At 43.7% G+C, this 16,305-nt stretch overlaps 1 long non-coding RNA gene across 1 annotated transcript; it reads left to right on the top strand.

The window, feature by feature from the left end:
* Positions 1-5,558: 5,558 nt before the first annotated feature.
* Positions 5,559-9,319, top strand: LOC118992369 (uncharacterized). Its single transcript, XR_005067616.1, has 3 exons — positions 5,559-5,746; positions 7,988-8,145; positions 8,962-9,319. It is a non-coding gene; the product is annotated as an uncharacterized LOC118992369 (long non-coding RNA).
* The last annotated feature ends 6,986 nt before the right edge of the window (positions 9,320-16,305 follow it).

Here is a 16,305-nt window from a genome sequence, read left to right as displayed (position 1 = left end):
CTGACTGAGCCGCTGAGCTCTCACGATGCAGCTGAAAAGAAAATAAAGTTTTGCCCTGTCTGTGTCTGTGGAAATGCAGAGCCGTAATGATGTGGGTTGAGCCAGAGTTCTCAATGGAATCCTTAGACTGGTTCCTGGGAGGAAAATCCAGTCAATTTCTGTTATCGTACCTACTCGCCACGGGGTGTGGGCTCCTTGACCTAAATGCTTCTGAGCAAAGCCCCGTTCTGGGAAGGGGGTGAGCCCTGTAGTGAAAGGCGCTGATGTGCCAAGGATCGATATTTACTGGCGACCAGTATTTTGGAGCATGGTTACCATGGTAACATTGTCAGCCCCAAATGACTGTCATGAGGTGAAAAAACCTTCTTAAAATAAATGAAAGCAGAAAAAGTATATTTATAAACCTCTTACCGAACACCTATCTGTTCACAAAGTAGAATGTGTCCTTTAGGCTGTAGATACTCAAAGATTTGGGGGAAATTTCATGACATAAACATTTTCTTAAAAGAATTGTTATTCTCATCTCTCAAAAGGTAGTCTGTAAAATAATATAGGTTTTTTAAGTGAAGAGAGTTCTAAGGATTTATGGGCCTGTCCACTTAGATATTTCATGCAGTTGTGACATTAACATTCTGCACTAAGTTACCAAAGGCTTATTTGAAATATGTAAAGTGGTACTTGACTAGGAGTTTTCTTCTAAGTTGTACAAATTATTTCTGGCAGGTTCAATAAATAAAGTGTCATAAAATGTGTTATGCACTGGGGAAAAGACGTCGGGAACACAGATGAAGACACTTGTGCACAGTTTTTGCCAAGCTCCTTCCCTCGCTTTCGTTCCCTTGCTAGCAGAACCACAATTTTATTTAGAGTAGCAGTGTGCTCAGCCCAAAACACTCAGTTTCATACCCTGCCTTGCAGTTAGAGGTGGCCACGTGACGGAGTTCTGGCCAATAGCATTCAGGTGGAAGTCCCTGAGGAGGGTATTGTTGGGAGACAATTCTCCCTGGTCTCTCCTGTATCTGTTTATCCTGCGAGTGGAGGCACTGTCTTTTGTTTTACCTTCTCCTCCCAAGGATAGTTGCACGGCATACACTCCTGGAAGAGAGACGAACTGCCTCTCCGAATCTTGGAAGACAGAGATCCTGTTTGACCCCAGGGCAAAGGCCAAGCTTACCTACTGACTGTTCTGCAAGATTTGAGTTTCCTAAGTTCAGTTTCCTCTCCTGTCGTGCACTCCTGCGGGCCTCTCTGTGTTGCTCCTTTGGGTCTTGAGGGCAAGGAGAACTGCTACAAATAATGCTGATACTCCTGCTACGTGATGTGTTGTGAGTGATAAAGTTCTTTCCCTCTGCCCCAGGAGTCTCACGACTTCTGCCAGCACCTGGGAAACCATGGCAGACAAACTTTTAGTTTGTCAATAGGGTGAAATCTCAGACTCTCCACAGTTCTTGACAAGATATTCCTTCCAGAATAAAGAAGTGAGGCAGGAGAAAGCTCTGGCCTCTAGGCCCTTCCCCTTTCCGCCTGCCTTGAGGTAAAGTGACCAATCTGGGACCATAAGGCGACAGTCTACTTCTGAAGATGAAATGACAGAGAAGAAACGTGAAGACTCTGGGTCCCCAGCGGAGAGTTGCTGCACTAGCCCTGGATTGCGTAATTAATTTCAGGTTCTGGTTCTTTGAGATAAATGAGACTCTAACTTGGTTATGTCAACGTTGGTTTTGTTTTTGTTTCAGGCAAATGCATCCCTAGTGTTTGTGTCAAACTTAATAACATAGTGATTACATAACAGGAACTGTGTCAAACATATGCTAGTGTGTTGCTGTCTTCCTTACTTATTGGTCCTGTTTCTATCTTTCTCTATGTTAACATTATTGTATGTATCTCTTATAAACTAACTCAAACCCTTCTGGGAAATATGTGTAAAAAATGAACTCAATAAATACAATTTGGTCCCAGGCCAAGTGTGTCCCTGAACTTTCCTGAGTTGTCTCTTAAGTTATTAATCAAGAAGGAAAAACAATAGAACTTCCCCTTTCTGCAAACTTATACCTGGTGCTTGAGGCCTATTCACTCACCAGTGTTATCTAGCTCCCAGCATAATGGCTGGCTGAGAGTAGGCTTTCAAAAATTTACTGACAAAGTGCTCTTGAAAGGTGTCTCTTTATCAAATGTGTTGGTTAGGCCCAGAGAAAATTAACATTTAACAGAGAGTATTTCAGTATGTTAGGTCTGTCATTTGACTACAGTAAGTGTTTTAAGAAAAAAACCGTAGCTCAGCTTCAAAGAACCAATTTCTTAGCTTTGTTCCTAAGGACAACAAGATGCCACATAACAATGGAATCAAAAGATTCTTGCACTGGCTGAGTGGCTCAGTTGGTTGGAGTGTCACCCTGTACACCAAAATGTGGCACATTCGATTCCCAGTCAGGGCACATGCCTGCATTGCAGGCCAGGTCCCCAGTGTGGGGCATGAGAGAGGTAACCACACCAAATATCCTGATGTTTCTCTCCCTCTCTTTCTCCCTCTCTTCCCCGCTCTCTAAAAATAAATAAATAAAACCTTTTAAAACATAAATTAAAAAAATTCTTAAACATATCCTCAGGTAAGGATTAAAAATTTTTTTCAAAAGCCTACACAACCTCAAAGTCTGCTTCAATAGGATACCAGAAGTAACAATAATTGTCATCAGAGATCAAAACATCTTTGAAAGTCAAAGATGTTTTGTACTTTGAAAGTACAAAAGTTGTTTTTAAAACATTGGAAAAAATTCAAAACTTGTATCAGGAAGAAAAATTCAAACACAAGATGAGAATATAGAACAATGCAGACTTTTACACCAAAAACAGGATAAACGAAAAGCTACTGTGCATAATAAGATGAGTTACAAATATCCTTTGTTTGAAGTCTGGTCGGAAAAAGCCCAGCCATCATTAATCTAATGAGAACAGTTTGTGCAACATTGATGTAACCTGGCAGCCAAGGAGAGTGGACTGGAACGCACATGCGCGAACAATGACCACTTCATTGTACTAATCAGGGGGGCGGTAGATGCCATTGAGTGAGCATGTGTGTTGTGTGGCCACTGCATTTAAAATGACTGAGCAGGTAGAGCAACAAATCTGCATCAGATTTTCTGTTAAGCTTGAACATTCGTCTGTGGAAACTATGTGGCTGATACAGAAGTTCACAGCTATGGACAACTGGTGATTGACAGCTTCATTACAACAATGCCCCCACTCATGCATTAGGTCTTGTGCAGCATTTTTTTTGTGAAACATCAAATCACCCAGGTCACGCAGCTCCCCTACAGCCTAGATTTGATGCCCTGCAACTTCTGGCTTTTCCCAAACTCACCTCTGGCTTTACCAAAACCACCTTTAAAAGGGAAGAGATATCAGATTGTCAATGAGATCCAGGAAAATATGACGAGGCAGCTGATAGCAATTGGGAGAACTGTGTGAGGTCCCAAGGTTCCTCCTTTGAAGGGGACTGAGGCATTGTTGTCCTATGTACCATGTTTCTTGTATCTTGAATCTTGTTTAATAAATGCCTCTATTTTTAATATTGCATGGCTGGATACCTTCTAGAAAGACCTCATGTTATTTTCAGTGCATTATGATTCTTATTTTCTGGTCAAAAACCTAAACAATGTGAAATTGCCTTTAATACCTGCCCTCAGTATGATTTCTGTTTAAACCTCTGTCCAATCCACAAAGAGATACCATTTCACACCCATTGAGATGACTATTATTTTATTAAGAAATAGGAAAAGAGCAAATACTGGCAAGAATGTGGAGAAACTGGAGCCCTCCTGTGCTGCTGGTAGGAATGTAAAACAGGAGGCCACTAGAGAAAAACAACTTGTGGTCCCTCGGGAGTTACACGTAAAATCACCATGTAATTCAGGAATTCTGCCCCTTAGTATATACTCAAAAGAACTGAAAATAGGGACTTGTACACCGATGCTGACGGCGTTGTTCACAACAGCGATGGTAGAAACCACCCCACTCTCCACTGGCACACGGAGGGATCAGCAAAAGTCGGTGTTACCACAGACTACTTAACAGCTGAACCAAAGATCTCTGTCTACATTATAAAAGGAAAATAAGAAGGTGATCGGAGTGGGAGCAATCTGGAAATAATATTTTTACCAACAGATTCTGGCCCCACGTATCTGAGCAGGGCGGTGGGGTGCGGATGGTCCAGTGATACACATGCCTGAGAAGTGAAGGACTGGAATAAAATGCAGGGTACATGTGATGGAATGTTACTCAGTCCTAAAGAGGAGTGGAATTCTGATGTACATGCTATAACATGGATGGGCCTTGAAAACATCTGGCTAAGTGAAATAAGCAGACACAAAAGGATAAATATCGTATGATTCCATTTATATGAGGTGCCCAGAATAGGCAAATGTGTAGAGACAGAAAGTAGCATGATGGTTACCGGGGACTACAGGATGGGGGATGGGAAGCTGTTGCTTATTGGGCCTACAGTTACTGTTAGGATGATGAAAAGTTCTAGAAATAGATAGTGGGGACAGTTTCACAGCATTGGGAATGTACTCGCTGGCCACTGAGCTTTACATTTACATGTGATTAAAATGGTCATTTTTATGTCGTGTATATTTTGCCACAATAAAAAATATCTCTGAAAGAAATTAAACCAAAATGGTGGGCACCAGACTTTAAATTTTGTATGTGGGTTTTGTTTCTTCTTGTCCTTGCTTTCTTTAAGCCCTGCCTGCCTGTGCTATGAAGCAGAGTGACTGAGATGACCCCAAGCCGCTGCCACAGCCTTTCGGGCTGAGGGTTTGAGTGGTCATGTGCCTTGGGAGGTCCTACGTCATCTGGAAAAATTTCCGGCTCAGCAATTTCATTCTGTTCCTCCACCCCCACCCCAGACATATGTTGGGCCAGAATTGTTTGTGAAAATATTATTTTAGGATTCCTTCCACTCTTATCATCTGCTTATTTTCCTTCCTGCATATTTCATAATGTAGAGATTTCTGATTCAGCAGTTAAAATAGTCTGTGCATTAGTTATCACTTCCTCATGACCCACTTTGTACACGATTTCTCATTCTGGCATAGAAAGTTCAGGTTTCAAAAAAAATTACTGCGACTAAAGTACGTGTCTGAAGAAGAAAAGGAGGGGAAGAGGTGTTGACTGAATTTCTATGGTAGCGCTCCAGGGGTCTCAACAGTGGACCCCAAATCAGCCCTGAGAGTTGCCATTTTATTTACTCTCCTACAACAGCTCTCAAATTACACCCTCTTTAGTTATTCCACACCCATAACCCTATTTTTTCCACTTCCTCCCTCTCATTTCCTTCCTAAGAAATACATCTGTGCCCTGAATTCACCAAACACTGTGTCTGCTGTGCATCGCCATGCTGAGTGCGCTGGGGACACAAAGGGCCCTGCAAGAGCCCCGCTCGGAGGAGTGGGCTGTGAGCGGCTCGACACGTGTGTGAGATGCAGGTTCCCGGGCTCCGTCACCACCGGATGACTCAGTCGGTCTGCGCTTTTAGCAGCTCCCAGAGGATTCTGACTGGGATCCTAAGAACGCATTTTGTGAAACACTTTGATGAGACGGAAGGCTGTACAGTATCTTCTGTGTTGTACTGAGGTAGGTCCAAGCACCAAACCGACAGAGAAAGAAGAGACTGAATTGGTCTGAGACACTGAGGAAAGGCTTCATGGAAGAGGCACTGTCACGTGCTGCCACCCAACCCCTGAAGGTGAGGGCCAGACTCCCGGGCACACTGCCCCCCAACCCAGGGCCTTTGGAGAACTGGGGGAGGACAGGAGACTCTGGGACAAGAAGTTACACTCATCTCTGAGAGGGTCCGGGTAGATGAGGTCTTTTCCTGGGATACCCTCCCCCACACGGAGCCCCATTCCCAGACCAACCTGTTAGCTCTGGACAAGGTCCTTAACTTTTGCAGCCTCAGGCAACAGGTGATATTTTCTGCTCTAAAGTCTCAGTGCAAGAATTAAACAAGCCAATGTGTGTAGAGCTCTTGGTACACAACTAAAATTCAGTATGTGACAGCTAATGTCATACTTATTATTCTAGATTTTTCTTTGGGATAAATTCCTAGAAGTGGGGTTACTGAAACAAGGAGTGTGTTACTAAAAGGTACACGTGGAAACCAAGTATGCAGCTTCTGAGTTCTATGAAAGTGATTCAATTTGACTTCTAGAGGTAAAGATGTTCATTCATACCTACACGAAATATTAGTAGTGTTAGCCTCTGAATGGAAGGGATTGAAGGTACTCTCCATGTTCTTTCTGTTGCATTGATCCACTTATTTCTGCCTCCTCTTTTTCCTTCTCCTCCTTGTCCTCTTCCTCTATCTCCTCCTCCTCCTCCTTCTCTCTGATAGACACCACCCCCCTCCCCCACCCTCTACACATTCCAGTTTGTTCAATGTCTGGAAACCCCTTTAAATGAACACCTCTTCCCCACAGGAGACGCTATTAGAATGTAAACATGTTACCTGTAAGAAGCACCACATTCAACTCCAAGACCTCTGCCTTTCGCCCAGGTTATTGATCCAATCTGCTGGCTGTTAGCACCTGGCTCAGAATAAGGCCTGGACGGAAGGTCTGGGGCAGAACCACCATCCCAGAAGGACCAGCCCAGAATAAGAGGTAGCAGTGAAGGTCCTGAGAGCTAAAAGGACAGAAAAAGAATCAGATGCTCGAGACAGGAAAACCAAATCCAAAAGGGTGGGCAGGTCTTCAGAGGAGTCCTTGAAAGGAAACCACCACCCTGCTGTCTGAGATGGCTTGTGTTCAACATCTGGAAGCAGAGGGGGGAAGCGGTGGGCCTTGGGAAAGCCCCCGCATAGGTCTGGGAAAGTGCAAGAATGGGGTGAAGACCGAAGTCATGGGCTTCTCTGCCCATACCTATTCTTACAGGCACGTATGGCAGACCAGAAGGTTACAGTTTATGCAACGGGGTTCCAAAATGCTTGTAAGAAAAGCACTCAGAAAGCAATTCTAACGTCTCAAAGGAGATGCCATAACAGTTTGGACTGATTCATTCAAATGCTTTTTACATGAAAACTTTCCTTTCTTGATTATCTTATTTCATAGCTATGTTACTTTTGAACATAGTATTGGTTTTAGAAAACCAAAACCCTTTTAACATTTTTATCAATAGATTTCATACTATAATCAAAATCTTTTTTATTTTGAGAAAAGCTTAGAGACATTGATATGTCTGAAGTGCAACTTTGTAGTTTGGGGTCTTCCCAAATTGTCTTAATTTCAGTTTGGAACAAAAACAACTTTACCACATCTTCCAGATGCTCGCCGATCTCTGCTACGGGTGGCTCCTCCTCGGGACCCTTGGCTTAGCCGGGGCCTCAGCCCTTCTCCCAGGTGGACGTGGCCTGGCCTGCTTAGCTTCCCCCGCCAACCTGACTCCAGGGGTTCTCTGCCAGTCACCCCTGTAGCCTGTGGCCTAAGAGGCCCGCCTAACCTCTCTTATGGGTTCACCTTGCCCTTCACAGAATGAGACCCCAGAGAAGGCTCTCTGACTCTCAACTCAACCATCTCCGATGACATATGGGAACCTTTGAGTGCTGTCCATGCCACATGGAAACTGAATGAGGGTTCAGGGAAGTCAAACTCCAGCCCTTCCTCTGTCCCATCACACTCCTCTGTCTGTTTTACTCTGATGGGTCAGGGCAGTCTGAAAGGCATCCTCCTTTCAGATCCCAAATACGAGGCAGGGCAAATCCCCCACATCTGGTGTTCACGTCAACCTACCTGACCAGCAGACAAGGCTGTCCTTCATCTGTGCACTTCTTACCTCTGTGGTGGGGAGTCTGCAGAGATAACCACTGTGGATTCATCTCTCCCTGTACGTGCTCATCACGAAGTAGAGATGAGCACCCTCCCATCAAGAAGCAGAAGCTACTTCCTCTCCCTGGTGCAGGGGTGGCCTTGTGACTTGCTTTGATCAACAGAGTGCAGTGGAAATGATGTTCTGGTACTTCTGAGCCAAGATCTGAAAGGCACTGGCAGCTTCCTCTTTCTCTCGATGAGAAGCCATCCACCATGTACGAAGGCCAATCACCCTGAGACCGTCATGCTTCAAGGAAGTCCTAGCTATCCACAGGGAGAAGTGAGGGAAGGAGGGGACTGGGGTGGGGAGGAGGAGCGAGAGAGAGAGAGAGAGAGAGAGAGAGAGAGGTGCAAACTCAGACAGCTATGGAAGTTAAGAAGTTTTCTTGGATGTTCCAACCCCAACAGATACTCCACGAATGGAAGAACCACCCAGCTGAATTCAAGCTCAGATTGTGGAATTATGCTAAATGCTAAATGTAGTTTTAAGCCACTAAGTTTGGGGGTAGATTATTGTGCAGTAACAGCTAAGTGAAACACCTCTCCAGCTGCCTTTCTCCCCATTGCCTGCCTTACACTTTATGCCCCAGCAACTCCCACCAGCTTGTGGCTTGTTGTACATGCCATGCTGCGTCTCACTTCCTTACTCTTTTCGAGCTGTAACTCCTTTTCCCATCTCTCTCCTTTGCTTGGTTAACTTCTGTTCCACTTTGTATCATTTTTTTCTTCTCCTAGACACTCACGGTAACTTGTACAAACCACGCTCATTGCACCAAAGACATTATATTGCAATTGTTTCTTTATGTATCTGCCTCCCAAACTGGGCTTGAATTCTTCAAGTGTGGATACTACGTCTTATTTGGCTTTGGTGTACCATTTTATTTGGAAGGGAGAGCAAGTCCCTTAAACTCCTCCAGTTTTCCCGCATCCGTTAGGGATTGCATTCAGTTGCCTATAACAGAAACTGTGTTAAACAAATAATGTTGTTTTTCTTCACATTGAGAGTTGAAAAGTAGTGCTTCCAGGGCGGAAACAGTGGCTTTGCAATGTCAGCAATATCCCAGTTTCCTTCTCTCTCCTGCTCCACCTCCCGTAGAACACGGCTCTCCTTCACATGCCCACAGCTGGGCTGATCTGCCAGCAGCCTCATCTCGACGTTCCAGGCCGGGAGAAGGAAGGAACAGGGAAGAAAAGGCAATGCCGGTATCAGGAAAGCAGCTCTTTCCCTGAAGTCTCCCAGAAGACTTTGATTCAGGTCTCACCGGCCAGACGGAATCACATAGCCATCGATAACTGCGGAAGAGGCTACAGTAATTGTTCTGAGAGCCTAAACTTTAGATCAGAAGGAGTAATTGTGTGGGGTTGACTCTGCCGGGAGGAACAGAGAGAAAATGGGTGCTGCATAGCCACTGGTAGTACCTGCCTCGTTCCTCACCTGTGACACAGGACCAGGATTAGGGCTGACCTTGTGGAGTCGATGGAATTAAGGGAATGCAAGCAATGCATTGTTTTTAGTACCGAGGACATATAAGCATTTGATCAAAGCAATCACCTCCCCACATTTCCATATGTGGCATTTGATTTTAAACATCCAAGAATTTTCCCTGAAGGGCCAGAAAATTAGCTGGCTCAAGGCAGTTGCCCCACTCTCTGCTCGCCATTCTCCTGCTGGATTTGCCTCTGTGGTTAGCAAGCCTCTCTCAGTCATCTGTTCAACTGTTAATAAATCCAGACAGACTTATCACTGTGACTCTTCACTTACAACGTGCGACCCCGGGAGAACAAAGCTTGGAGAGACACAAAAACCAAACGAGCTGTTTTCATCGCTTTGTGGCTCCAGCACTTGCATATTTCATTTCTGATTCATGGAAAAATATCCAGCACACGAGAGTCAGCTATATTGGTGAGAGGCCTCAGACCACGGGGGTTAAAAATAAAGTTTCCAATATCTAAGTCACTGGGGCCCAAAGAAGCTGACCTGGAAAAATGTTAGCAATAGTTAGATTTCCTTTTGCTAGTAACCTGTGCTGTGAATCTGCCACCCCCACTGACCCTCACAGTTTTTTTTTCTGTATTTTCTGTTATTGTTTATTCGTTTCTGTTAGTTGTGTGGTTGGGTTTGTTTTTTGTTGTTGTTTTTGCTTATTTTTGCAAATTATTTTAAGATTCTTATTTTGGCTAATACTTTTTTTGTTTGCCGAGGAAAAGCATAAAACGGCTTGTTAAAAAAATGAGTTTATTGGCTTGAGTGACTAAAATGCCCAACAGTAGTTTCAATGACTAAATCCAGGTGCTCAGGAATTTCTCCATAGCTCAGGTTCTCCCTCTTAGTAAACAAAACAGGTCCCTTGCCGCTCCTAGATTACACTCCACCCGTGCAGCAACCCCAGCAGAAAGAGGAAGCGTTTTCCCCAGTGGTTCCAGAAAAAATGTCAGGACTGACCCAGTGTGGGTCACAGGCCCATCCTTGAGCCAGTCAGCAAACTAAGGGAATATGGTTCTCTTACTGGCTAGTCTGGGTCACATGCCTGAGCCTGGAGCCTGGGGTGAGGTCAGCCTCATTTAAACCACTTAGGTTGAGAGTGGGAAAAAGATGGTCTTCCAAAGGCTTGTTGGGATGCTCCTGCCAGCATGGTAGTGTGATGAGGCCAGGCCTTGCAGAAGCTCAAAGTGCCCTGCACACATCCAGATCCCTTTAGATGTTATCAAATGTAAATACCATAATAATGCCAGGGACGCTCTTTCCCATCTGTCAAAATCCTACTCATTTTTCAGGCTCCTTTCAAATGTACCACAAACAAATCTCCCTAATGAGATTAATTTTCCATCAGCACTTTGTTTATTTTTCTCTCATGGCATGTATCATATCTTGCCGTGGATTATGGTGAGTTACACACCCATTTGTCTCCACTTGGGTTTGAAAGAAACTTCAGGCAGAGCTTGAGCAGGGCACGCCTTCCATTCATCACCAAAAGCCTGGGCATTAAGGTTTCTGTCCTGATGTGACCAGGCATTGGAATGGAAAGAACGTGGCGTGGCATGGAGGGAGAAATCTCATGGCTCCATCCACGGTGCGAAGTGGCATTTTAGAAGTCAGACTGGCGTTCCTTTTCGATGTCATCCTGGAATGTCTGCCTTTAACATGCGTGATGAAACCTGGAGGGAAGCTGAAAACAGATACAAACCCTCAGTTGGCAGTAGTCTTGGAAATGTCACGTCCTGAATGAATTAGAGAGAAAGAGGATTGTGAGAAGCCTTCCTCCCTTCAATAAACAAACATGCAAATACCCCAGATGCCTGTTACACTCTCTCCAGGTCTAGCGGCTTATTAATAAGTTCAGGACCTTTCCATGCTGCTCATACTTTTTACACACCATCTGTTTCCTCTTCTGTCGTTGGTGGCTTCATTCCAGGGACAACCCTGGGGAGAAGGAGCCAACATACCAAGTTTCTGCTCTTGTCCCCCTTGCTTGCAAGTACCTGCAGATTTCTCTTGAATGTTTCCTGTTCAACTCAATAGGTTTTAATTACATGAACTAATATTTGCTCACTATGAAACCATATTTGCCCTCACAAAAGGCAAGGTCTGAAGGCCTGGGATTAGGCAAGGCCCAAAAAATCTCAACGTTTATGCAAACAGGCTTGTGTTCCCTCCCACCTAGCACTTCCTCACTGCTCAAGTATTCTGCATTCTGCTTTTGGGATACCTATCTCCTTTGTCTTCCCATTTAAACAAATGACCAACCACATGTTCTCTCCTTCCAATTTCCATCTACCCCTGGTGGAAGCAGGACTAAGTTTTCCTCCTGCTGGCCTTTCATCTTTCTGTGCAGAAATATTTTCTGTTGGCTCCTTAGTGAAAACTAACTGTTAATGGTCCTAATGAAGCTGTAAGGTACTTTCCTTTTGTGGCTTCTCCGTATTATTTATGAACCTAAAATTGAAGACTGTGTCAGAAAATCTTCAATGTATTGTTTTTCAGTTCTTGTCAAGCATATCATGTAGTCTGTTCCACTGCCAAGTTTCTCCCTCATGATTCTGATATGCTTGTCCCAAAACGCACTCATTCCCCTAAATCAGAAGAGTTTGATGAGATGGGAGGCAGGGGGCGGGGGCAGGGCAGGGACAGACTTTAGAACTCAAGAAATGTAGACAATGGACACTAGTTATGTGAGGCTTCATTTATTATAATAGCAAACACAAAAGTTCCTAGATTATTGTTTTTGGTCATTGTTAGAGTCCAGTGTCCTTATTTTGAGCTTAGACACAATAAGAAGTCATTCCCCTCCCTCCACACTTACATTCCAGGCTGCTCACATGAGGAGGTGGGGGGCATTTGGGGAAAGGAATGCAGAATCAAGTCAGACATCTATCAATCAATTGGAAGTGAGCCACTTTATCTGCAAAGTAGGCCGAAGGAAGAGTACAAGCATCCCATTCATTGACAGTGGAGCCTGGGTGTGGACTGCCAGAAGTCTGAACAGCACCAAAGCCGTTAGTGCAGGAGATATTTAATAGGGTGAAATACACGCTCTTCCTCTTCTCAAAAAAGTTCGGTGACAGTGGTGGAGTGAAAGTCTTCTGCTTTCAATACACATCATTCTGATATAAATAACTGCCTGTGGTAGTGTGAAACTTGACTTCCTTAAAGCTCACGTCTTCACTTCCCCCGATGTGTGGCCAAACATACCTGTCCCTCCAAAAGATGGTACGTGAATTCTCAAGTAAATCATCCCCAGGTATTTCTGAGGTAAGGTCCTGTGCCCAGTGGATCAGTTGCACTTACATGCAAGATTCTCCACTGCATTTCCCCAAAGGCACTGACTTACAAACCCGGGTGTGCAATTCTTGAAATCAAAGAAAACATGCCATAACTGTTCTTTAGTCACTGCCTCCCAGTAGGCATAAACAGTTCAGCTGCAAAACATGCCCGTGCAGACAAGCCCAAGCCCGTGTGCACTGCACATGTCCATGCACACACACACATATGCACACACTCAATGACACGTGCTACTAACAGTAGAAAATTCTGCGCTTTCAGGACAGGCACCAGCCAAATCCTTAAATTGCAAAACTAAGAACTCAAGCAGTAAAATGTGTGATTTCAGGCCACTTTTGATTACATTTCTGGAGCTTGGCCAGCAGAGCAATTTCCAAGAAAACCAGCTCAGGCAGTTCACAGTTGCTCATCAGCTCACTAGTCTTAAACCAAGCTCTTTGTCACGCTAAGGGGGACGTTTCTTCTCCTCACCCCAGCTCAAGCTCCAAGTAATCAACTAAATCTCAAGTAATAGACTTTCCCAAAAAATGTGTAAGGAAAAAGGAAAGAGGAGGGACAAGCTGGACAAAACCACCTCATACCATGAGCAACTGGAGAATATGCATACAACCAATTAATTCCACCCTGAGCACTGCAAGGCAGGGCAAGCCAGTGCTTGGTTTTAGACAAAGGGGGAAAATGGACACATTTCCCATATGTGACTCTACACCCATTGCCAAGCCAGCCAAGAAAGTAGTTTCCTTCAAGTGGTCAGTCTTGCCTAGGGAAGTCATGTGAGTAACCCAAAGTTTACCCTGGGGGTTTGCAATGAAGTTCAAACTGGACCTCTGTCTATACTGGAGATGAGTTCAGAGCACATAATCTATTTCAGGGCATCTACTCAGATTGCGGGATAGGGGGTGTTAGGAGGGAAGAAGCAGTTGTGGTTTTCCCAATGCAGGTCTGGAGTGCAGCCCAGATGCCTGGAGGGGGCCACGATGGAGTCTTCCTCCTCGTTGGACACACAGCCTGTGAGAACTGCCCTTTAAAGTTCCGTACATACACAGTGAATGACCAGTCACTGGCCATTCGTATGCATGGCAGTTTGGGTGCCAACTGCCAGTTTAGAGCACGTGCCTGTTTGGATGTTAACTTGGACTAAACTTTGGGGGGACTAGCCCACAGTAAAAAAAACAAGCAAATAAAAAACCCTTGATTTTGTATGGTTTCTTACCTCTGTGGTATTATCATCTGTCTTGAGATTTTGAAAAATAAAATAAAATAAATCTAGGCAACAAACGGTATAATTTTGTTCATTCTCCAAGAGTTAGATAATAAACTAGCTTCTGTCTCTCATCCTCACAAATAAATTCCAGACTGATCAAAGAGCCTAAAGTGAAAATCAAAATAAAATTAATATTAGAAGGAAATGTAAGAGAATATTTATCACCTTGACATAGGGAAGTATTTTCCAAGCAAGATATAAAACCCAGAAACCATAAAGAAAAAGATTTACAGATTTCACTGTGTAAAGTTTTAAGCTTTAGAAAGTAAAAGGCAATATAAGTAAAGACTAGGAGAAATACTTACAGCAGATATAACACAGAATTAATATCCAGAATAAACACAGCACATACAAATCAATATAGAAACAAACAACCCAATATTTAATGTGCAAGGAATATTCATAGGAAATTCACAAATATAATTGGCCAGGGTATGTTGGTAAAACGCTGCTCACAACCCCAAGTTTTATTTTTAGATATGTACCCAGTAGAATTTTATGTGCATATATACAAAAAGACAGGCATAAGAATGTTCATGGCAACATTATTTGCTAATAGCTTTAAGTTGGAAACAATCCATATGTCCGTCAGTGAATAAATTTTGGTATATTGACATAATGGAATATAGTAAGAAATGTAAATGAATATATTACAGTTACAGGCAAGAACATGAATGACTCAAACATAATGTTGAATAAAGAAAGCCAGATGCAAAAGAGTACATGCTCTTTTTAATTCCATTTATCTGAAGTTCAAAAACAGGCACGACTAATCTGTAGGGGTTAGATATCAGGACAGTGACTACTTTGGGGGAAATGGGAGAAGGTCTGGTAATATTCTATTTCTTGAGTCGGATGGTGATTACAAGAAGAATTCACCTTGTATTAATTCCTTAGGCAGTCTACTTGTGACTTGAATATCTTTTTGGTATTTTAAAATTCAAGAAAAAAGTTTTTAAAAATCCAAATGATCAGCAGGCCTATGAAGAGATGCACCATTGAACTAGTAAATCAGAGAGATGAAATTTTAAATGACATAACCTTTCTGTACATGATGCTGGTAGTTAAAAAAAACGGATAATGCCCAGTGTTGATGAGTATGATGGTGGCTATCTAAATTAGAACAGAGTTGCAGGAGAGAGCCTTGATCTTATTTACCAAAAATTGAATGCGCGTGTCCTTTGGTCCAGACATTCCATTCCTCGGAATATATCTTTTAGAAATACACATATGCACACAAATTTGTATACAAGAATGTGTGTTACAATGTTGTTTGTAGTGGTAAAAAAAGAAGATAAACTAGCTATGTGTCCTGTGCTAGAATAGTAGGCAAAGAAACCGTAATACAGCTGTACAGTCTGGAAGGAACGTGGCTGTTAATGGGGGAAGCTGATGGGTACCAACACGGGAAGAGCTACAGGGATTTACTTTTCCATTGTTAAAGTAAAAAGAAAAAAAATCCCAGAACAGATGGTTGTTGCGTGATCTTGTTTATGTATAAATGACCTGAATGTAAACTTTAAAAACTCACAAAAAATGGAAAACAAAACTAAAATCTGGTGTGACTCATTTACTCAAGTATCTCACAAAATAAACTCAGCTTCCCTCTTGAAACAGATTGCAGCGCTCTCGAGAGCTCCCCGAGACTGTCTCCCTGAGAGGACTGCCCCGAAACAGGAAGGAGCTGTTTCTTCGTCCACCGCCGCCTCCTAGAAGCGCCTTGGCGCCTGCGAAATGCCAGCTCCCACACAGGCCTGAGCGACAGCACCGGCAGTGTCTCCAGATCCTCCTGCTGCAGAGGTGCTTTCCAGTAATTAACTAATCCGCCTAAAGGACGGGGCTGGGCTCTCCAAGACTGAGCGCTCCCTCCCCTCTGTCCCCTGCTCCTCTCTCTGGAATGCCAAGGCGTTCCCCAGAAATGGCTGTTTCTCAGCCCCTGCCTTCCCTCAGCTCCCAGACTCCGCTGGGCAAGACGAGGAGGGCCTTCAAGGCACTGTCCCGGCCGCAACAACTTCCTTTCTGCCTGTTCTCCAGGAAGAGTTACACTGTTCCGTACTGTCCTGGCCCCACCTCCACCTATGTCCTCCTGGCCTAACCTTCTTCCTGTGGGCTGAGGAAGAACACTGCCACAGGCAGCAAGAGAAGTAACATCCTAATACTGTCAGTTTCGACTCTGCCGTTTTTTGCTCCGGCATCCTATGAACAACAGAAAAATGTACCCGTCCTTTCTACTTCTTATTGTGCAAATAAAATAAATAGCAGACACGGTCTCTATTATTTTCAAAATGTTGGTGTCTGGAGCAAAGCTTCCCTGACTTTGGAATTTAATGAACCATTAAAATTCCAAAAATTTAAGGTGGCTGATTTTTATTTTGTGAAGCATAACCTGAACTATC

Source organism: Sturnira hondurensis, unplaced genomic scaffold, assembly GCF_014824575.4.
Source record: "Sturnira hondurensis isolate 20B ecotype Veracruz unplaced genomic scaffold, ASM1482457v3 Scaffold0008196, whole genome shotgun sequence".
NCBI lineage: Eukaryota > Metazoa > Chordata > Mammalia > Chiroptera > Phyllostomidae > Sturnira > Sturnira hondurensis.
Note: the sequence above shows the minus strand (reverse complement) of the source record. Positions and strands in the feature narration are given on the sequence as shown.